The 24847-nt window shown below is 55.1% G+C and overlaps 2 protein-coding genes across 2 annotated transcripts in view; one reads left to right on the top strand and one right to left on the bottom strand.

Annotated features, from left to right (window-relative positions):
* The window catches only part of LOC140425875 (collagen alpha-4(VI) chain-like), a 285411-nt gene that overhangs the window by 160427 nt on the left and 100137 nt on the right, over positions 1-24847 (bottom strand). The gene's annotated exons all lie outside the window — the stretch shown is intronic.
* Positions 24574-24847, top strand: part of LOC140425485 (uncharacterized) — a 36244-nt gene continuing 35970 nt past the window's right edge. The window contains exon 1 of the mRNA XM_072509803.1: positions 24574-24630. The gene's annotated coding sequence lies outside the window, so the exon portion shown is untranslated. The remainder of the gene's footprint in view (positions 24631-24847) is intronic.

The raw sequence follows: 24847 nt of genomic DNA, 5'->3' as shown, positions 1-24847 counted from the left end.
TAACACCGGGTCTGGTCCATGGGATGGAGGATGATGACAACCCGCTCTGCGATGAGCTCTGGTGCTCCACATCCTATGACTCCTGCCCATGCTAGCACTTTCCACCGTCCAACTGGGAGATCCCTGCTGCAAGCTGGCCAGTCCATCACACGGTCCCATCGAATCCCTGGGGTGATGGTGGTGGGGACAGTTGGGAGGGGGGAGGGTGGGGAGCAAGACCACCCACAACATCCGGCCATTCCCTCCCCACCCCCAACTCCCCGCTTTCCCTCTCTGGCCAGCCCAGAGCAACCCGCCTCTCACATCCATCTGGCAGAACACCGAGGCAGGTTGTAAAGGTGTGAACGGATGTTTAATGCGACAACATATACATAGATTTGTGCCCTAGCCCCTATAGCTAAACTGTGCCCTGCACCCATGCCAACTTAACTGGTCACTGACTTTCTGGCCTTACGGGCCCCAAGGCTACATCTTGGTGGATCCCCAGACTCCCCATTGGGAGTGGAGGTGGCCTGCTGTGATTCCGCCCTGTTGGTGGCTGTCTTCTGCGGCGACAAGGCCTGGATGGACCCGGTTGCTGCTCAGGTGTCCCAGGTGGCGTTGAGCTGCCTTGTTCTGCTCGCTGCCCACCAGATGCACCAAGGACAGGAGATGCGGGGGGACGGGTCCAAGGTGCTGCGGTGTTCCGCCAGTTCCCCTGCTGGCGTCACCAGCATGGGCCTCTTCACCTCCTCCTCCCTCAGGATGCCCGGAGGCCAACGGGCTACACCATGGGATAGGGGTGCGAGTGGAGCAATCCCCTGAAGGACCCCTGGCGCTGCCATTCCTGGAGGCCCACTCTGGTCTCAACCAGGGTGTGCATGGCCGCTGCCATGGAGCACAGGGAGTGGACCATCACCCATTGACTGTGCCACCATCTTCTGGGTCTGTGTCACATCAGCCATTGACTGTGCCATCTCCCTCTATGACTGGGTCACCTCCCTCTGTGACTGCACCATGTTCGCCAGTGACTAGGCAATACCACCAACGTTCTCAGCCATGGCCTGCTGTAACTGGGCCATGCTCAGGGACACCGCAGCGATTTACAGATTTTACAGTGCAGTAGGAAGCCATTCAGCCCATCCAGCCTGCACCAGCTCTTGCAAAGAGCACCCTACTTAAGTCCCACGCCTCCACCTTATCCCCATAACCCCACCTAACCTTTTTTGGATACTAAGCAATTTAGAATGGCCAATCCACCTAACCTGCACATCTTTTGGGCTGTGGGAGGAAACCGGAGCACCCGGAGGAAACCCACGCACACACGGGGAGAACGTGCAGACACCACACAGGCAGTGACCCAAGCCAGGAATCGAACCTGGGACCCTGGAGCAGTGAAGCAACTGTGCTAACCACTATGCTACCGTGCTGCCAGAATTCCAGGTGGCTCTCGCACATGGTCACCTGTGAGGCGGCAATCCTGTCCAGGGCCTTGGTCACCACCTACACTTAGCCTCACGTTCCGTGTCACTATTCTGTCCGGGGTTCTCTCACCCCCCCCCCCCCCCACCACCCCTCCAGTCTCTATCATCATAATCCAGGGCCCTCCCCTCAGCCTTATTGCGTTTTCAGTAACAGAGTTTTTAAAAATAATCAGACAATCAGCAGATTCCATCTGTACAAATATAACTTGAAATGGGGAAATAGTACTGTAAACAGAAGTTCACGAACACCTGTCCTGAGAGAAATATTACGGCAATGTTTGAACTTTACCACTGAAGCAAGTCAAAATAGTTTATAATTGCCACAATATACCAGGTCTGGGAAGGCTGTACATTTTTCTCATATAATTATGAATACAGTGCTTATAATATTGACCAGGAATGCAAATTTACGGTGGTGGCCATGGAGTGAGTGGTCGCACATTTGGCAACTCCCGCTCGAGGTATTTTTTCTGTCCTTTTCCCCGGTTGCCGGGCGGATATTTTGGAGGGAAAGGGTGCAGCGGTGCTGATGGAAAGTTCTACACCACTGGTGAGGTCGGTGGTTGGATTTGTGGCCCAGACGTGTGATGTGTTGGGTAGGCTGGGTCGAGGTGAACTGCATTTGATGCAGTGTAGTGAGAGACAGACCTCCAACACTTGATAAAATGCAACATGATTTTATTCAACATCCAAACTATTATACATGTTCAACTGTGGGTCGACACTATGCTGACTTGACTGGAGACCTGACACTAGCCTGACCAGACTAACCTAACTACCACATGGTGTAGGCACTGGCTAGCTCACAAGCTCTGACTGTCTCAGTGGCTGGGTCCCGAGAGAGCGGCAAAACTGGTGCCCTCTGGCTTTATAGTGGTCGTGTCCTGTCTGGTGATTGGCTGCTCTGTTCTGTGTGCTTACCGGTCATCCTGTGTGTCAATCACTGCCTGTCTGCACTCCATATTATGTTATCTCCCCCCCCTTTTTTTTTTCTTCCATATTGTGTGTGTTGAGATAATAAATATTAAGGTGCATGTGCGTGTGGATGTGTATATGTGCGTGACTATATACAGAATGTGCTAAAATGACCTTATGTACACAGGAGGATGTCGCTAGTGCAGATATAGGGCAGATGAAACGGTAACAACGATATTTACAGAGGTCAAAACGATTAGGTAACACAGTAATGCAAAAGTTCAGTCTATAATTTAGTCTCTGTGGCGGGCGACGAATTCTGGTTGACCGCCTCAAGGGTGGATCAGGGGCCGCCTGCACATGGATAGGTGGGACTGCCGCCAATGCAGTGGTGCAGAGGTCGGCAGGATTGCTGGGGGATCGGTGGCCACGTGGTAGGGCACGTCCGGAGGAAGCATTGTGTGAGGCGGGACATCATGGTTGGGTGGCGGGCGTGGAACTCTGCGCAGCGCCCGTCTGTTGCGTCGTAGGAAGGAGCCATCAGCCATGCGGACGAGGAACGATCTCGGGGCCACTTGCTTGACCACCACAGCTGTGGCGGACCAGCCGCCGTCAGGCAACTGCACACGAACACGATCAGTTGGGACCAGCTCGGGGAGATCCATGGCATGAGCGTCGTATGCTGATTTCTGTTGGGCCCGAGACTTCTGCATCTTTTGTATGACCGTGAGGTGGTCAAGGTCTGGAACATGGATGGCTGGAACCGTGGTTCGCAGAGTGTGGTTCATGAGCATCTACGTGGGAGACAACCCAGTGGACAGCGGGGATGCTCTGTATGCCAGCAGCGCCAGGTTGAAGTCGGAGTCTGAGTCTGCAGCCTTGCATAGTAATCTCTTGACGATATGGACCCCTTTTTCGGCCTTCCCGTTTGACTGCAGGTAGTGGGGGCTGGAGGTTACGTGACGAAAGTTGTATAGGCGGGCAAAATCAGACCATTCCTGGCTGTGAAAACAGGGACCGTTGTCACTCATCACCGTGAGCGGTATCCCATGCCTGGCAAACGTTTCTTTGCATGCTTTAATCGCCGCCTTCGACGTGAGGTCGGACAGTTTCATCACTTCAGGGTAATTGGAGAAGTAGTCGACCAGGAGGGCATAGTCACGCCCCTTGGCGTGGAAAAGGTCAACACCGACTTTGGACCATGGGGAGGTCACTATCTCATGTTGCTGCAGAGTTTCTTTGGGTTGAGCTGGCTGAAATCTCTGACATGTGGGGCAGTTGAGGACTGTGTCGGCAATGTCCTGGCTGATGCCCGGCCAATAGACTGCCTCTCGAGCTCTGCGTTGACATTTCTCGACCCCCAGGTAACCCTCATGGAGTTGGCCGAGCACCAAAGCTCGCATGCTCTGCGGAATCACAATCCTATCGAGCTTCATGAGGATGCCGTCCACCACCGTCAGGTCGTCATTGACGTTGTAAAACTGGGGACACTGTCCCTTCTGCCAGCCATTCATGAGGTGTTGCATCACACGTTGTAGCAGAGGATCCTTGACTGTTTCTTCACGAATTTGGATGACCCCCTCATGAGTGGCCGGAAGGTTGGAGGCACACAATTGTACGTGCGCATCGATTTGGCAGACAAAGTCAGTTTGTTCACACGGTGTGGTGATAGACCTGGAAAGGGCATCTGCAACAATGAGTTCTTTGCCTGGCGTGTAGACAAGTTCAAAGTCATAGCGGCGTAGCTTGAGAAGGATTCATTGTAACCGAGGCGCCATGTCATTCAAATCCTTCTGGATTATGTGGACTAGTGGCCTGTGGTCCGTCTCAACCAAGAATTTTGGGAGGCCATACACATAGTCGTGAAATTTGTTGAGTCCCATTAGGAGGCCCAGGCATTCATTCTCTGTCTGAGCGTACCGTTGCTCAGTGGGCGTCATGGCTCTGGAGGCATACGCAACTGGGGCCCATGCGGAGGAGTCATCCTGTTGGAGGAGCACCGCCCCAGTACCATCCTGGCTCGCGTCAGTGGATATTTTGGTCTCTTTGGTAGGGTCGAAGAACACCAGAACCGGGGCTGTGGTGGGTTTTACCCTGAGCTCACGTCATTCGTTCTCATGAGCGGGCACCCCTGGAATTCTGTCAACTTTTTGACGAGATGGCGGAGGGCTAGTGCTGTGTGCCGCCATGTTGGGAATGAACTTCCCGAGGAAGTTGACCATCCCTAGAAAGCGGAGGACAGTCTTCTTGTCCTCTGGGGTCTTCATGGCGTTGGTCGGCGAGACCTTGTCAGCATCTGGCCGCATGCCTTGCTGCGAGATGTGGTCACCAAGGAATTTGATTTCTGATTGACCGAACGAGCACTTGGCTCTGTTGAGTCGGAGGCCATGCTCATGGATTCTGTGGAATACTTGCTTGAGGCGATCGATGTGTTCTTGAGGAGTTGTGGACCAGAGTATGACATCGTCAACATACATGTGCACCCCCTCGATACCCTCCATCATCTGTTCCATGATGCGGTGAAATACCTCTGAGGCAGAGATGATGCCAAAAGGCATCCGGTTGTAGCAGTAGCGACCGAACGGAGTATTGAATGTGCACAGCTTGCGACTGGATGCATCCAGCTGTATTTGCCAGAACCCCTTGGAGGCGTCCAGCTTCGTAAAGAGTTTGGCATGAGCCATCTAGCTGGTCAACGCCTCTCGTTTTGGTATCGGGTAATGTTCCTCATGATGTCGCGGTTTAAATCCTTGGAGTCGATGCAGATTCAAAGCTTCCCTGACGGCTTCTTGACGCAGACCATGGAGCTGACCCAGTCCATTGATATGATGCCCTGGTCCTGGAGGTCCTGTAACTGCTGCTTGAGGCGGTCTTGAGGGGTGCCGGCACCCGACGTGGTGCGTGGATCACAGGGGTGGCATTCGGTTTGAGCAGGATTTTGTATCGGTATGGGAGTGTGCCCATTCCGTCGAACACGCTGTGGTACTGCGTGATGATGTCATCAATTTCAGCCTGGAAGTTCTCATCAGGTGAGGCCGTCGCCTGTGAGGATGACATGGTGTCGACTCGCTGGACCAAGTTCAGGAGTTTGCAGGCCCGAGCACCGAGCAGGGATGCTCTGTCAGGTCCCACGACCTCAAATCGCAGTGTCGCTTTGAATGACTTATTGGAAACTCCGAGTTGGCATGAGCCACTGGCAGCTATGGCATTGCCATTGTAGTCAAGGAGTTGGCAGGTCGCTGGAAGAATGCTTGGTTTGACGCGGATGGTGTCGAGATCGGATTTGGAGATGAGGTTCGCCGATGCGCCGGTGTCCAGCTTGAACCGGATGCGAGCCTTGTTGACTGTGAGGACAGCACACCACTCGTCATCGGGATACACGCTGAGGATCGGGAGGTGTGTCGCTGTCTTGGAGAAAGGCAGCGCATGCTTCGTAATGATGCCCACCCAGTATGGAGATTTGAGGCACGCAGCATCAGGATCTGTTGGGCTGTCGGGGTCGGAGTCTGGCATGGCCTGCTATATTGAACGGACGCTTCTGCGCCGCGGCTGGGATCGCTGGATGTAGGGCAGTGGAGCAGATCTGCAAAGGGCTGCGTAGTGGCCAAGCTTGCCACACTGTAGACACCGTCGTGATTTTGCCGGACATCGCCGCTTTAAATGGGCGGAGCCACAATTCGGACACGTCATGACGCCAACGTCAGTGCGTTCCATGCGCCATCGCGCATGCACAGTGTGGTCGAATGATGTATGCACCTGCGCAGTGTGGTCATCGGTCTCGCTGTCCCCTCGGTCATGGCGCGCATGCACAGGTGCCCTGGAAAAGCGCACGGAATAGCCACTCTCGTCGATACTTAGGCCCTGCATTTGTGCGATGGCCTGCACCCGTTCCGCCTCATGGGAGGTTAGCTTTGCCGTTTTGCCGCCCTGATGTGGGAGTACCGATTGTTAGCATGTTCGTGGAGAATGCACATTTCGATGGCGATGGTGAGGGTGAGCTGCTTGACTTTCAGGAGCTGCTGGTGAAGGGAATCGGAGTAGACCCCGAAAACGATCTGATCCCGGATCATGGAATCAGCCGTTGAGTCATAGTTACATGACTGCGCGAGGATGTGGAGATGAGTCAGATAGGATTGAAAAGGTTCATCCTTACCCTGAAGCCTCTGCTGGAAAACGTACCGTTCAAAGCTCTCATTCACCTCAATGTCGCAGTGGCTGTCGAACCTCAGTAGGACTGTTTTAAATTTCGACTTGTCTTCGCCTTCAGCGAATGTAGGGGAGTTGTCGATGTGGATGGCGTGGTCCCCGGCTGTGGAGAGGAATAATGCGATTTTCCTGGAGTCTGATGCGGCCTCAAGGTCGGTGGCTTCGAGATAGAGTTGGAACTTTTGTTTGACGATCCTCCAATTTGCACCGAGGTTGCCGGCGATGCGGAGCTGCAGAGGAGGGCGGACGTTTTCCACGTCACCGGATGGCTGGTTGCTGGTCAGCGCTGATTCACTCAAGGTAGGTCCGTCAAATTTTCAGCATCACTCAGCTGGTACCATGATGTGTTGGGTAGGCTGGGTCGAGGTGAACTGCACTTGATGCAGTGTAGTGAGAGACAGACCTCCAACACTTGATAAAATGCAACACGATTTTAGTCAACATCCAAACTATTATACATGTTCAACTGTAGGTTGACACTATGCTGACTTGACTGGAGACCTGACACTAGCCTGACCAGACTAACCTAGCTACCACATGGTGTAGGCACTGGTTAGCTCACAAGCTCTGACTTTCTCAGAGGCTGGGTCCCGAGGGAGCGGGAAAACTTGTGCCCTCTGGCTTTATAGTGGTCGTGTCCTGTCTGGTGATTGGCTGCTCTGTTCTGTGTGCTTACTGGTCATCCTGTGTGTCAATCACTGCCTGTCTGCACTTCATTGTATACATAGATGCATATTATGACAAAGTGAGTTTAGAAGTAAGGAGCTGCAAGAGCAAGAAAGTCTTCGTGCAACACAGGAGAAGATGGCGGAGAGCAAGGGGTCGGCCCTAACAGCCCAATGGTCGATGGAGCAGTTGCTGGTCTTTCTGAATGGAAAGTTCAATCAGCAGAGGAGGGAGGCTCAGGAGGACCTGGCGAAGGTGGTCATCCCGCTGAATGCGGGGATAGACTGGGTAGAGCTCAGGGTGGAGCCCCAGAGCCAGGTGATCCAGAAGGTGGAGGAGGTAGTGGGCAGCACTAGCAGCAGCTTACCTTGTTGGCAACTGAAATTAGGGTGTTGAGAGAGACCCAGAAGCGGCTCAAGGAGAAACTGGTGGATTTGGAGAACCGCTCTTGAAGGCAAAATTTGAGAATAGTTGGGATGCCAGAGGGCATTGAGGGGGCAGATGCCGGCTCTTATATAGCCAAAATGCTGGAGCAGCTATTGGGGAGGGGGCCTTTGAATGGCCCCTGGATCGGGCGCATAGGACGCTTATGAGGAAGCTGCAGGCGAATGAGCCGCCGAGGGCGATGGTGGTGAAGCTACATCGGTTCTTGGACAAAGAGAAGAACTTGCCATGGACCAGGCGGACGAAGAGATGTACCTGGGAGGGCTATGAACTTCGGGTATACCAGGACCTGGGTGCGGAACCAAGTCAGGACTGCCCTCTTTAAGAAGAGGGTGAAGTTTCGGATACTACTGTACCCGACCCGCCTCTGGGTGACCCACGACGGCCGCGAGTATTATTTTGGAACACCGGAGGAGGCAATGGAGTTTTTGTGGGACAATGAACTGGCAGGAGAGGGAGGACAATGAACTTTGGAGGAGGTGTGAGGAAATGTTGGTTCTCTTTGCCTTATTTTGCCTTATTGTTTTGTATCTATTTGGGTGGTGGTTAGGGGAGAACCTCTTTTCTCTTAGGGGTCGTTTTTACTTCCTTGTGGGGTTCTTTGGTGGGATGCTGGAGGCCCGTGGAGGGTGAGTGCACCATTTTTATTGTTGTTATAGTTGTTTGCACTATGGGAGTGTGCGAGCGGGGGGGGGGGGGGCGGGGGTGCAGTGGAATCAGTGGGGGGGTAGGAGGTTTGGCACCATGGGCGGGGACTGCCAGGCGAGCTGGAGGGCTAGTTCACGGGAGCGCAATGGGGGGTGATCAGGTGGTTAGTGAAATGTAGCGGGATGGGAGTGTTGTATTGTTTAAGGAAGGGGGGGAAACTGCTGACATGGGGTGGGGAGGAGCTGGGGAAACTCAATAAGGAGGTAGCTGGGGACGGCGGATATCCGAGGGCAAGCCTGGAGGGTTGTATGACGCGTGCCGGGGGCTGGGCCAAGAAGGGCTATGATTGATCGGCAGGACAGATGCCCTCTGACCAGGCTGGTCACATGGAATAGGCCAGTCAAACGGTCACGCGTGTTCACGCACATGAGGAGTTTAAAGGTGGATGTGGCATTTTTACAGGAAAATCATTTGAAGATCGGGAACCAGATTAGGCTAAGGAGCAAGTCTTCCATTCAGAATTAGATATTAAGAGGGGGGGTTTGGGGGGGGGGGGGGTTTGCGGGTGGCAGTGTTGAGAAATAAGCAGGTAGTGTTTGAGGTGGGGAATATAGTGGCAGATTTGGGGAGCAGGTTTGTGATGGTGAGCTGGAAATTGGAGGGGATGTCAATGGCCTTGGTGAACGTATATGCCCCAAATTGGGATGATGTGGAGTTTATGAGGCCTGTGTTGGGGAGGATCCCGGACCTCGACTCGCACCGGCCGATTATGGGATGGGACATAAATACGGTTATCGAGCTGAGATTGGACTGGTCAAGTCAACAGTCGGAGAGGGGTGTCGTCGGTGGCGAAGGAGCTGAAGGGGTTCATGGAGCGCATGCGCATGGGGGGGTGGACCCGTGGAGGTTTGGGAGACCGAGAGTGAATGCATTTTCGAACTTCTCCCATGTGCACAGGGTTACTTTGCGGTGGAGAAGACTCTGCTAGTGGGGGTAGTCGAATCCGGGTATTCGGTGGTTGTGGTCTCTGACCACGTGCCACATTAGGTGGACTTGCAAGTGGACCGGGTGGGGGGCCCAGCGCCCGCAGTGGAGATGAGGCATAGGGTTGCCAGCAGATGAGGTGTGTGAGCGGGTGAGCGCTGCTATTCGAGGGTATGTGGGGCTGAATGGTATGGGTGAGGTTTCGGCCGCCACTTTATGGGAGGCGCTTAAGGCAGTGTTCAGAGGGGAGTTTATAGCGATCCGAGCGCACAGGGATCAGACGGAGTGGGCAGACATGACTAGGCTGGTGGATGAGATTCTGCAGGTGAATAGGAGGGGATAAGAGGTACACGGAGCCCCCAGAGGCTGGGCTATGAAAGGAGCGGCAGAAGCTCCAGATGAAGTTCGGGTTGGTGTTTTACAGGGAAGGCAGTGGGGCAGTTGAGGGGGCCAGAGGGGCAGTGTAAGAGTATGGGGGAAAGGCGAGTAGGATGCTGGTTCACCAACTCAGGAAGCAGCAGGCGACGAGAGATCGGAAAGGCGAAGGATGGGAGGGGAAGGGTAGTTTTGGGACCCGGTGGGGGTGAATGGGGTTTTTGAGGAATTCTACAAGAGGTTATATGAATCGGAGCCCCAATGAGGGTGTGGTGGTATGTATTAGGGGTAATACGGTACACCAGGAATGCCGAGCAGCTATTGGAGGACAGATGCTGGATCCCGATTGGATCCTCCACCTACTGGGCTCCACCCAGATAGGAGGGATATAAGAACCTGGGTAATCCCCGCAGCTGCATTCTGTGAGTGAGCTGCTGGGGAACGTGTCTGAACAAGTCTGCTCAATAAAGCCTCGATTGAAGTTCTTTACGTCTCGCCTCGTGTGTGATCGATGGTGCTACAGAGGGGAGAGGGAATGCGGCGATCTTTGGATGAGTTGGAGTTCCCCAAGGTGGAGGAGGACCTGGTCGAGAGGCTGGGGGCACCCACTGGACTGGTGGAGATGATAGACGGTATGGGGATGATGCAGACAGGGAAGGCCCCGGACCCAGAAGGCTTCGCAGTAGAATTTTATAAAATGACTTCCGGTTGCGGCTTTGCAGAGCTAAGTCACACATTCGGCAGCTCCCGCTAGAAACGGACTTTTGGGCTCTTATTAGTGCCCGTAACAGCGCTTTCTCGACATTTCCCGGTGTGGGAAGGAGACAGCAACATTCCCCCAATAGTGTATGGCTTGGACCAGGAGTGGGGCAATCAAAAAAGTGGCAGTGAAGCAAATGAAGGTGCGAGGGAGGAAGACCAAGATGGCGGCAGGTGGAGACCAGGCAGCGTGGATGCAGTGGGCGAAGGAGCAGCAGGAGTTTCTTCAGCGCTGCTTTAGGGAGCTGAAAGCGGATCTGCTGGAGCCGATGAAGGCGTCAATCGATAAGCTGCTGGAGACCCAGACGGCCCAAGGGGCGGCGATCCGGGAGGTCCGGCAAAAGGTCTCTGAGAACAAAGATGAGATCCTAGGCCTAGCGGTGAAGGTGGAGGCGCACGAGGCGCTCCATAAAAAATGGCAGGAGAGGTTCGAGGAGATGGAGAACCGGTCGAGGCGGAAGAATCTGCAGATCCTGGGCCTCCCGGAGGGAATGGAGGGGTGTGACGTGCGGGCCTACGTGGTCACCATGCTGAATTGGCTGATGGGAGCAGGGTCCTTCCCGGGGCCACTGGAGCTGGAGGGGGCCTACCGAGTGCTGCCAGGTCCAGCGAGCCGCCGCGGGCGGTGCTGGTGCGGTTCCACCGGTTTGCTGATCGGGAGTGTGTGTTAAAGTGGGCCAAGAAGGAGCGCAGTAGCAGGTGGGAGAACGCGGAGGTCCGGATCTACCAAGATTGGAGCGTGGAGGTGGCGAAGAAAGAGGGCCAGGTACAATCGGGTGAAGGCGGTGCTGCACAGGAGGGGGGTGAAGTTCGGCATGCTGCAGCCAGCGCGTCTGTGGGTCACCTATAAGGACCGACATCATTATTTTGTGCCCCTGGAGGAGGCGTGGGCCTTTGTCCAGGCCGAAAAATTGGACTCGGACTGAGGGTCAGGGGCGGGGGGGGCCGCGGTGACGTGATGGTTGGGGATTGTTTTGATGTATTTTGAGGAGGGGTTCTTTGTTCATTCTTGGTTCTTTGTATTTCGGGGGTTGGTTGGGCACTGTTTCAGTTGGGTCCGCCGGGTGGGCTTGTGGAGGGGGGCAGGTAAACGGCTTGGGGGGTTGATGGCCGGCAGGGGGGGATGGGGCCCCACGGGGGGGGGGGGGGGGGGGGGGGGGCGGGGTGAGGCCTGAGTTGGGGGCAAGGGGACCGGGCCTGAAAAGGGAGCTGCGCCAGAGGAGGCGGGACCGGGCAAGTGGAAAGCGCGGGCTTTTTTCCGCGCTAAGAGTGGAAGGGGGCGGGCCGCAACAGGGAAGCGCAGGTTTTTTCCCGCGCTGGGAGTGGAAGGGGGAGGGGGAGAGCCTGCTGGTGGGCAATGGGGGGAGGGGAAGTTCCACACTGGGAGGGGTCGAGGGAGTGGCGGGAGTGGCCGGGGTCAGCAGGAGTCGGCTGATTTACGGGAGAACAATGGGGGGAGCAATGCAGCTAGTGGGGGACCTCGCTGGGGGGGGGGGGGGGGGTGAGAACCGGGTTGCTGCTGGAATGGTCAAGGGGGAGCTGGAGTCAGTAGAGGAGGTCAGGGCGGGGGTCTGCTGCTGTGGGGAACGGGCTGTGCGGGGGGCACAGGCACGTGGCTGGCCTAGGAGGGGATATGGCTAGTCGGCGGGGGAGGCGGGCGGGTAGCCCCCTGATCCGGCTGATAACCTGGAACGTAAGGGGACTGAACGGGCCGGTCAAGCGGGCCCGGGTTTTCGCGCACCTGACGGGGCTGAAGACGGATGTGGCCATGATTCAGGAGACGCACCTGAGGGTGGCGGATCAGGTAAGGTTGAGAAAGGGGTGGGTAGGCCAGATGTTTCATTCGGGGATGGATGCAAAAAATCAGGGGGTGGCGATCTTGGTAGGGAAGAGAGTGTCGTTCGAGGCGTCGAGCATCGTGGCAGACACTGGCAGTAGGTATGTGATGGTAAGTGGCAAGCTGCAGGGGGAGCGGGTGGTGTTGGTCAATGTATACGCCCCGAATTGGGATGATGAGGGGTTCATGCGGAGTATGTTGGGCCGGATTCCTGACCTGGAGACGGGGGGCCTGATAATGGGGGGAGATTTCAACACGGTGCTGGACCCGGCACTAGATCGCTCCAGGTCTAGGACGGGTAGGAGGCCGGCGGCGGCCAAAGTGCTGAGGGGGTTCATAGACAAGATGGGAGGGGTGGATCCATGGAGGTTTGCGAGGCCGGGGGCCAGGGAATTTTCATTCTTCTCCCATGTCCACAAAGCCTATTCCCGGATTGACTTTTTTGTTATGAGTCGGGCGCTGATTCCGAGAGTGGAAGATACTGAGTACTCAGCGATAGCCATTTCCGATCACGCTCTGCATTGGGTAGACCTTAAGCTGAGGGAGAAGAGGGACCAGCGCCCGCTGTGGCGCTTAGAGGTGAGGTTGCTGGCGGACGAGGAGGTGAGCGGGCGGGTCCGAGGGTGCACAGAGAGGTACCTGGAGGCTAATGACAATGGGGAGGTCCAAGTGGGGGTGGTCTGGGAGGCGCTGAAGATGGTGGTCAGCCAATATCCCTTGCAGCACATAGACACCAGCTGATATCCCTTGCAGCACAGGGACACCAGCCGATAGCCCTTGCAGCACATGGACACCAGCCGATATCCCTTGCAGCACATGGACACGAGCCGATAGCCCTTGCAGCACATGGACACGAGCCGATATCCCTTGCAGCACATGGACACGAGCCGATAGCCCTTGCAGCACATAGACACCAGCCGCTATCCGTTGCAGCACATGGACACGAGCCGATAGCACTTGCAGCACATGGACACCAGCCGACATCTCTTGCAGCACATGGACACGAGCCGATAGCCCTTGCAGCATATGGACACGAGCCGATATCCCTTGCAGCAAATGGACACCAACCGATATCCCTTGCAGCACATGGACACCGGCCGATATCCCTTGCAGCACATGGACACCAGCCGATATCCCTTGCAGCACATGGACACGGGCCGATATCCCTTGCATCACATGGACACCAGCCAATATCCCTTGCAGCACATGGGCACCAGCCGACATCCCTTGCAGCACATGGACACGGGCCGATATCCCTTGCAGCACATGTACACCAGCCAATATCCCTTGCAGCACATGGACACCAGCTGATATCCCTTGAAGCACATGGACACCAGCCGATATCCCTTGCAGCACATGGACACCAGCCGATATCCCTTGCAGCACATGGACACCAGCCGATATCCCTTGCAGCACATGGACACCAGCCGATATCCCTTGCAGCACATGGACACCAGCCGATATCCCTTGCAACACATGGACACCAGCCGATATCCCTTGCAGCACATGGACACCAGCCAATATCCCTTGCAGCTCATGGACACGAGCCGATAGCCCTTGCAGCACATGGACATGGGCCGATATCCCTTGCAGCACATGGACACCAGCCGATATCCCTTGCTGCACATGGACACCAGCCGATATCCCTTGCAACACATGGACACCAGCCGATATCCCTTGCAGCACATGGACACCAGCCAATATCCCTTGCAGCTCATGGACACGAGCCGATATCCCATGCAGCACATGGACACGAGCCGATAGCCCTTGCAGCACATGGACACAGGCCAGTAGCCCTTGCAGCACATGGACATGAGCCGACAGCCCTTGCAGCACATAGACACCAGCCAATATCCCTTGCAGCACATAGATTCCAGCCGATAGCCCTTGCAGCACATGGACACAAGCCGACAGCCCTTGCAGCATATGGACATGAGCCGATAGCCCTTGCAGCACAGGGACACCAGCCGATATCCGTTGCAGCACATGGACAGCAGCCGATATCCCTTGCAGCACAGGGACACCAGCCGATATCCCTTGCAGCACATGGACACCAGCCGATATCCCTTGCAGCAAATGGACACCAGCCGATATCCCTTGCAGCACATGGACACGTGCTGATATCCCTTGCAGCACATGGACAGCAGCCGACATCCCTTGCAGCACATGGACACGGGCCGATATCCCTTGCATCACATGGACACCAGCCAATATCCGTTGCAGCACATAGACACCAGCCGATAGCCCTTGCAGCATCTGGACATGAGCCGATAGCTCTTGCAGCACATGGACACGCGCCGATAGCCCTTGCAGCATATGGACGCCAGCCGATATCCCTTGCAGCACATGGACACGAGCCGAAAGCCCTTGCAGCATATGGACGCCAGCCGATATCCCTTGCAGCACATGGACATCAGCCGATATCCCTTGCCGCACATAGACACCAGCCGATATCCCTTGCAGCACATGGACACGAGCCGATATCCCTTGCAGCACATGAACACGAGCTGATATCCCTTGCAGCATATGGACACGAGCCGACATCCCTTGCAGCACATGGACACAAGCCGATAGCCCTTGCAGCACATAGACACCAGCCAATATCCCTGCAGCACATGGACACCAGCCGACATCCCTTGCAGCACATGGACACGTTACGATATCCCTTGCAGCACATGGACACCAGCCGATATCCCTTGCAGCAGAGGGACACCAGCCGATATCCCTTGCAGCACATGGACACCAGCCAATATCCCTTGCAGCAAATGGACACCAACCGATATCCCTTGCAGCACATGGACACCGGCCGATATCCCTTGCAGCACATGGACACCAGCCGATATCCCTTGCAGCACATGGACACGGGCCGATATCCCTTGCATCACATGGACACCAGCCAATATCCCTTGCAGCACATGGGCACCAGCCGACATCCCTTGCAGCACATGGACACGGGCCAATATCCCTTGCATCACATGGACACCAGCCAATATCCCTTGCAGCACATAGACACCAACCGATAGCCCTTGCAGCATATGGACATGGGCCGATAGCTCTTGCAGCACATGGACACGGGCCGATATCCCTTGCAGCACATGTACACCAGCTGATATCCCTTGCAGTACATGGACACCAGCCGATATCCCTTGCAGCACATGGACACCAGCCGATATCCCTTGCAGCACATGGACACCAGCCGATATCCCTTGCAGCACATGGACACCAGCCGATATCCCTTGCAGCACATGGACACCAGCCGATATCCCTTGCAACACATGGACACCAGCCGATATCCCTTGCAGCACATGGACACCAGCCAATATCCCTTGCAGCTCATGGACACGAGCCGATATCCCATGCAGCACATGGACACGAGCCGATAGCCCTTGCAGCACATGGACACGGGCCAGTAGCCCTTGCAGCATATGGACACGAGCCAGCATCCCTTGCAGCACATGGACTTGAGCCGATATCCCTTGCAGCACATAGACACCCGCCAATATCCCTTGAAGCACATAGATACCAGCCGATAGCCCTTGCAGCACATGGACACGAGCCGACAGCCCTTGCAGCACATAGACACCAGCCAATATTCCTTGCAGCACATAGATTCCAGCCGATAGCCCTTGCAGCACATGGACACAAGCCGACAGCCCTTGCAGCATATGGACATGAGCCGATAGCCCTTGCAGCACAGGGACACCAGCCGATATCCCTTGCAGCACATGGACAGCAGCCGATATCCCTTGCAGCACAGGGACACCAGCCGATATCCCTTGCAGCACATGGACACCAGCCGATATCCCTTGCAGCAAATGGACACCAGCCGATATCCCTTGCAGCGCATGGACACGTGCCGATATCCCTTGCAGCACATGGACAGCAGCCGATATCCCTTGCAGCACATGGACACGGGCCGATATCCCTTGCATCACATGGACACCAGCCAATATCCGTTGCAGCACATAGACACCAGCCGATAGCCCTTGCAGCATCTGGACATGAGCCGATAGCTCTTGCAGCACATGGACACGCGCCGCAAGCCCTTGCAGCATATGGACGCCAACCGATATCCCTTGCAGCACATGGACACGAGCCGATAGCCCTTGCAGCATATGGACGCCAGCCGATATCCCTTGCAGCACATGGACATCAGCCGATATCCCTTGCCGCACATAGACACCAGCCGATATCCCTTGCAGCACATGGACACGAGCCGATATCCCTTGCAGCACATGAACACGAGCTGATATCCCTTGCAGCATATGGACACGAGCCGACATCCCTTGCAGCACATGGACACAAGCCGATAGCCCTTGCAGCACATAGACACCAGCCAATATCCCTGCAGCACATGGACACCAGCCGACATCCCTTGCAGCACATGAACACGGGCCGATATCCCTTGCAGCACATGGACACCAGCCGATATCCCTTGCAGCACATGGACACCAGCCGATATCCCTTGCAGCACATAGACACCAGCCAATATCCCTTGCAGCACATAGATACCAGCCGATAGCCCTTGCAGCTCATGGATACAGGCCGACAGCCCTTGCAGCACATGGACATGAGCCGATAGCCCTTGCAGCACAGGGACACCAGCCGATATCCCTTGCAGCACATGGACACCAGCCGATATCCCTTGTAGCACAGCGACACCAGCCGATATCCCTTGCAGCACATGGACACCAGCCGATATCCCTTGCAGCAAATGGACACCAGCCGATATCCCTTGCAGCACATGGACACCAGCCAATATCCCTTGCAGCACATGGGCACCAGCCGACATCCCTTGCAGCACATGAACACGGGCCGATAACCCTTGCATCACATGGACACCAGCCAATATCCCTTGCAGCACATAGACACCAACCGATAGCCCTTGCAGCATATGGACATGGGCCGATAGCTCTTGCAGCACATGCACACGGGCTGATATCCCTTGCAGCACATGGACACCAGCCGATATCCCTTGCAGCACATGGACACCAGCCAATATCCCTTGCAGCTCATGGACATGAGCCGATATCCCATGCAGCACATGGACACGAGCCGATAGCCCTTGCAGCACATGGACACGGGCCAGTAGCCCTTGCAGCATATGGACACCAGCCAGCATCCCTTGCAGCACATGGACATGAGCCGATATCCCTTGCAGCACATAGACACCAGCCAATATCCCTTGAAGCACATAGATACCAGCCGATAGCCCTTGCAGCACATGGACACGAGCCGACAGCCCTTGCAGCACATAGACACCAGCCAATATCCCTTGCAGCACATAGATTCCAGCCGATAGCACTTGCAGCACATGGACACAAGCCGACAGCCCTTGCAGCATATGGACATGAGCCGATAGCCCTTGCAGCACAGGGACACCAGCCGATATCCCTTGCAGCACATGGACAGCAGCCGATATCCCTTGCAGCACAGGGACACCAGCCGATATCCCTTGCAGCACATGGACACCAGCCGATATCCCTTGCAGCAAATGGACACCAGCCGATATCCCTTGCAGCATATGGACACGTGCTGATATCCCTTGCAGCACATGGACAGCAGCCGATATCCCTTGCAGCACATGGACACGGGCCAATATCCCTTGCATCACATGGACACCAGCCAATATCCGTTGCAGCACATAGACACCAGCCGATAGCCCTTGCAGCATCTGGACACGCGCCGATAGCCCTTGCAGCATATGGACGCCAGCCGATATCCCTTGCAGCACATGGACACGAGCCGATAGCCCTTGCAGGATATGGACGCCAGCCGATATCCCTTGCAGCACATGGACATCAGCCGATATCCCTTGCCGCACATAGACACCAGCCGATATCCCTTGCAGCACATGGACACGAGCCGATATCCCTTGCAGCACATGAACACGAGCTGATATCCCTTGCAGCATATTGACACGAGCCGACATCCCTTGCAGCACATGGACACAAGCCGATAGCCCTTGCAGCACATAGACACCAGCCAATATCCCTGCAGCACATGGACACCAGCCGACATCCCTTGCAGCACATGGACACGGTACGATATCCCTTGCAGCACATGGACACCAGCCGATATCCCTTGCAGCACATGGACACGAGCCGATATCCCTTGCAGCACATAGACACCAGCCGATATCCCTTGCAGCAGAGGGACACCAGCCGATATCCCTTGCAGCACATGGACACGGGCCGATATCCCTTGCATCACATGGACACCAGCCAATATCCCTTGCAGCACATAGACACCAACCGATAGCCCTTGCAGCATATGGACATGGGCCGATAGCTCTTGCAGCACATGGACACGGGCCGATATCCCTTGCAGCACATGTACACCAGCCAATATCCCTTGCAGCACATGGACACCAGCTGATATCCCTTGAAGCACATGGACACCAGCCGATATCCCTTGCAGCACATGGACACCAGCCGATATCCCTTGCAGCACATGGACACCAGCCGATATCCCTTGCAGCACATGGACACCAGCCGATATCCCTTGCAGCACATGGACACCAGCCGATATCCCTTGCTGCACATGGACACCAGCCGATATCCCTTGCAACACATGGACACCAGCCGATATCCCTTGCAGCACATGGACACCAGCCAATATCCCTTGCAGCTCATGGACACGAGCCGATATCCCATGCAACACTGGACACGAGCCGATAGCCCTTGCAGCACATGGACACGGGCCAGTAGCCCTTGCAGCATATGGACACCAGCCAGCATCCCTTGCAGCACATGGACATGAGCCGATATCCCTTGCAGCACATAGACACCAGCCAATATCCCTTGAAGCACATAGATACCAGCCGATAGCCCTTGCAGCATATGGACATGAGCCGATAGCCCTTGCAGCACAGGGACACCAGCCGATATCCCTTGCAGCACATGGACACCAGCCGATATCCCTTGCAGCACAGCGACACCAGCCGATATCCCTTGCAGCACATGGACACCAGCCGATATCCCTTGCAGCAAATGGACACCAGCCGATATCCCTTGCAGCACATGGACACCAGCCAATATCCCTTGCAGCACATGGGCACCAGCCGACATCCCTTGCAGCACATGGACACGGGCCGATATCCCTTGCATCACATGGACACCAGCCAATATCCCTTGCAGCACATAGACACCAACCGATAGCCCTTGCAGCATATGGACATGGGCCGATAGCTCTTGCAGCACATGGACACGGGCCGATATCCCTTGCAGCACATGTACACCAGCCAATATCCCTTGCAGCACATGGACACCAGCTGATATCCCTTGAAGCACATGGACACCAGCCGATATCCCTTGCAGCACATGGACACCAGCCGATATCCCTTGCAGCACATGGACACCAGCCAATATCCCTTGCAGCTCATGCACACGAGCCGATATCCCATGCAGCACATGGACACGAGCCGATAGCCCTTGCAGCACATGGACACGAGCCGACAGCCCTTGCAGCACATAGACACCAGCCAATATCCCTTGCAGCACATAGATTCCAGCCGATAGCCCTTGCAGCACATGGACACAAGCCGACAGCCCTTGCAGCATATGGACATGAGCCGATAGCCCTTGCAGCACAGGGACACCAGCCGATATCCCTTGCACCACATGGACAGCAGCCGATATCCCTTGCAGCACAGGGACACCAGCCGATATCCCTTGCAGCACATGGACACCAGCCGATATCCCTTGCAGCAAATGGACACCAGCCAATATCCGTTGCAGCACAAAGACACCAGCCGATAGCCCTTGCAGCATCTGGACATGAGCCGATAGCTCTTGCAGCACATGGACACGCGCCGATAGCCCTTGCAGCATATGGACGCCAGCCGATATCCCTTGCAGCACATGGACACGAGCTGATAGCCCTTGCAGCATATGGACGCCAGCCGATATCCCTTGCAGCACATGGACATCAGCCGATATCCCTTGCCGCACATGAACACGAGCTGATATCCCTTGCAGCATATTGACACGAGCCGACATCCCTTGCAGCACATGGACACAAGCCGATGGCCCTTGCAGCACATAGACACCAGCCAATATCCCTGCAGCACATGGACACCAGCCGACATCCCTTGCAGCACATGGACACGGTACGATATCCCTTGCAGCACATGGACACCAGCCGATATCCCTTGCAGCACATGGACACGAGCCGATATCCCTTGCAGCACATAGACACCAGCCGATATCCCTTGCAGCAGAGGGACACCAGCCGATATCCCTTGCAGCAAATGGACACCAACCGATATCCCTTGCAGCACATGGACACCGGCCGATATCCCTTGCAGCACATGGACACCAGCCGATATCCCTTGCAGCACATGGACACGGGCCGATATCCCTTGCATCACATGGACACCAGCCAATATCCGTTGCAGCACATAAACACCAACCGATAGCCCTTGCAGCATATGGACATGGGCCGATAGCTCTTGCAGCACATGGACACGGGCCGATATCCCTTGCAGCACATGTACACCAGCCAATATCCCTTGCAGCACATGGATACCAGCTGATATCCCTTGAAGCACATGGACACCAGCCGATATCCCTTGCAGCACATGGACACCAGCCGATATCCCTTGCAGCACATGGACACCAGCCGAAAACCCTTGCAGCACATGGACACCAGCCGATATCCCTTGCAGCACATGGACACCAGCCGATATCCCTTGCTGCACATGGACATCAGCCGATATCCCTTGCAACACATGGACACCAGCCGATATCCCTTGCAGCACATAGACACCAGCCAATATCCCTTGCAGAACATGGACACCAGCCAATATCCCTTGCAGCTCATGGACACGAGCCGATATCCCATGCAGCACATGGACACGAGCCGATAGCCCTTGCAGCACATGGACACGGGCCAGTAGCCCTTGCAGCATATGGACACCAGCCAGCATCCCTTGCAGCACATGGACATGAGCCGATATCCCTTGCAGCACATAGACACCAGCCAATATCCCTTGAAGCACATAGATACCAGCCGATAGCCCTTGCAGCACATGGACACGAGCCGACAGCCCTTGCAGCACATAGACACCAGCCAATATCCCTTGCAGCACATAGATTCCAGCCGATAGCCCTTGCAGCACATGGACACAAGCCGACAGCCCTTGCAGCATATGGACATGAGCCGATAGCCCTTGCAGCACAGGGACACCAGCCGATATCCCTTGCAGCACATGGACAGCAGCCGATATCCCTTGCAGCACAGGGACACCAGCCGATATCCCTTGCAGCACATGGACACCAGCCGATATCCCTTGCAGCAAATGGACACCAGCCGATATCCCTTGCAGCACATGGACACGTGCCGATATCCCTTGCAGCACATGGACACCAGCCGATATCCCTTGCAGCACATGGACACGGGCCGATATCCCTTGCATCACATGGACACCAGCCAATATCCGTTGCAGCACATAGACACCAGCCGATAGCCCTTGCAGCATCTGGACATGAGCCGGTAGCTCTTGCAGCACATGGACACGCGCCGATAGCCCTTGCAGCATATGGACGCCAGCCGATATCCCTTGCAGCACATGGACACGCGCCGATAGCCCTTGCAGCATATGGACGCCAGCCGATATCCCTTGCAGCACATGGACACGCGCCGATAGCCCTTCCAGCACATGGACACCAGCCGATATCCCTTGCAGCACATGGACACCAGCCGATATCCCTTGCCGCACATAGACACCAGCCGATATCCCTTGCAGCACATGGACACGAGCCGATATCCCTTGCAGCACATGAACACGAGCTGATATCCCTTGCAGCATATGGACACGAGCCGACATCCCTTGCAGCACATGGACACCAGCCGACATCCCTTGCAGCACATGAACACCAGCCGATATCCCTTGCAGCACATGGACACCAGCCGATATCCCTTGCAGCACATGGACACGAGCCGATATCCCTTGCAGCACATAGACACCAGCCGATATCCCTTGCAGCACATGGACACCAGCCGATATCCCTTGCAGCACATGGACACGAGCCGATATCCCTTGCAGCACATGGACACCAGTCGATATCCCTTGCAGCTCATGGATACAGGCCGACAGCCCTTGCAGCATATGGACATGAGCCGATAGCCCTTGCAGCACAGGGACACCAGCCGATATCACTTGCAGCACATGGACACCAGCCGATATCCCTTGCAGCACAGCGACACCAGCCGATATCCCTTGCAGCACATGGACACCAGCCGATATCCCTTGCAGCAAATGGACACCAGCCGATATCCCATGCAGCACATGGACACCGGCCGATATCCCTTGCAGCACATGGACACCAGCCGATATCCCTTGCAGCAAATGGACACCAGCCGATATCCCATGCAGCACATGGACACCAGCCGATATCCCTTGCAGCACATGGACACCAGCCGACATTCCTTGCAGCACATGGACACGGGCCGATATCCCTTGCATCACATGGACACCAACCGATAGCCCTTGCAGCATATGGACATGAGCCGATAGCTCTTGCAGCACATGGACACGGGCCGATATCCCTTGCAGCACATGTACACCAGCCAATATCCCTTGCAGCACATGGACACCAGCTGATATCCCTTGAAGCACATGGACACCAGCCGATATCCCTTGAAGCACATAGATTCCAGCCGATAGCCCTTACAGCACATGGACACAAGCCGACAGCCCTTTCAGCATATGGACATGAGCCGATAGCCCTTGCAGCACAGGGACACCAGCCGATATCCCTTGCAGCACATGGACAGCAGCCGATATCCCTTGCAGCACAGGGACACCAGCCGATATCTCTTGCAGCACATGGACACCAGCCGATATCCCTTGCAGCAAATGGACACCAGCCGATATCCCTTGCAGCACATGGACACGGGCCGATATCCCTTGCAGCACATGGACACCGGCCGATATCCCTTGCAGCACATGGACACGGGCCGATATCCCTTGCATCACATGGACACCAGCCAATATCCCTTGCAGCACATAGACACCAGCCGATAGCCCTTGCAGCATCTGGACATGAGCCGATAGCTCTTCCAGCACATGGACACGGGCCGATATCCCTTGCAGCACATGGACACCAGCCAATATCCCTTGCAGCACATGGACACCAGCTGATATCCCTTGCAGCACATGGACACCAGCCAATATCCCTTGCAGCACATGGACACCAGCTGATATCCCTTGTAGCACATGGACACCAGCCGATATCCCTTGCAGCACATGGACACCAGCCGATATCCCTTACAGCTCATGGACACCAGCCGATATCCCTTGCAGCACATAGACACCAGCCAATATCCCTTGCAGCACATAGACACCAGCCAATATCCCTTACAGCTCATGGACACCATCTGATATCCCTTGCAGCACATGGACACCAGCTGATAGCCCTTGCAGCACATGGACACCAGCCGATATCCCTTGCAGCACATGGACACCAGCCGATATCTCTTGCAGCACATGGACACCAGCCGATATCCCTTGCAGCACATGGACACCAGCTGATAGCCCTTGCAGCACATGGACACCAGTCGATATCCCTTGCAGCACATGGACACCAGCCGATATCCCTTGCAGCACATGGACACCAGCTGATAGCCCTTGCAGCACATGGACACCAGCCGATATCCCTTGCAGCACATGGACACCAGCTGATACTGAACAGCATAATGGTGAGCCCTGGTATAGCAAGGAAATCCCTGAAGCCAAATAAAACGGAGCCACTTCCTTCAAAACCTAATCGGGAAGTTGCGCTGGCAGCAAAAGCCGGGAAGACATTTAAACACCACTAGCTCATGACAAAGAACACCCTGCACATCGAAGGTGGTGAAACAGCAGAATCAGCCAAGAGACTGATACAGACTTTTTAAAATGAAGGACGTTTAAAATTTGCATGCATTCAATCTGACCCATTTAAAATTCATGTATCTGTAAATAGCTCATATGTGCATATCAATGATTTAACAATCATTTTGAAAAAGAGGAGGGTGTGATGAACTATCATCTATGGATATAATATAATATCGAAGCCACATACAAACATTAGTTCCTGTATGTATAGATTAGTATTCTAGTATCCGACCACAGATGGTGTGGCAACAGGAGTAGGTCACTGGAAGAGAGGCCACATGGGATGCATTCTAGCATCTGGCCACAGGTGGCGTGGCGACAGGAGTAGGTCACTGGAAGACATCCACTGGAAGACAGAATGTATTCTCCTGGACAGCATAGAAACAAAGAGAGGGGCATCTTGACAGCAAGCACAGAGGACAGTTCCATATCGAGCAGCTCCTGAGTCAACAGTAATTAACAATATTTAATCACAGTTGTCTGTATTTAGCTATAATATCCAATTGTAACCTAACATCATAGAAACCCTTTAGCGTTTGAATTAATTGATAATTGAGAAACAGTTTTGTTCATTTACAAAGCCGTATGTTCTCTGATCTCTTCAACTACAAAGACCTCGCCATCCATGCATACATCACCTCCAATTTCCTGCTTATCAGAATAATGTTT

Source organism: Scyliorhinus torazame, chromosome 6 (genome assembly GCF_047496885.1).
Source record: "Scyliorhinus torazame isolate Kashiwa2021f chromosome 6, sScyTor2.1, whole genome shotgun sequence".
Taxonomy (NCBI): domain Eukaryota; kingdom Metazoa; phylum Chordata; class Chondrichthyes; order Carcharhiniformes; family Scyliorhinidae; genus Scyliorhinus; species Scyliorhinus torazame.
The sequence above is the reverse complement of the archived record's forward strand: the minus strand, read 5'-3'. Positions and strand labels throughout refer to the sequence as shown.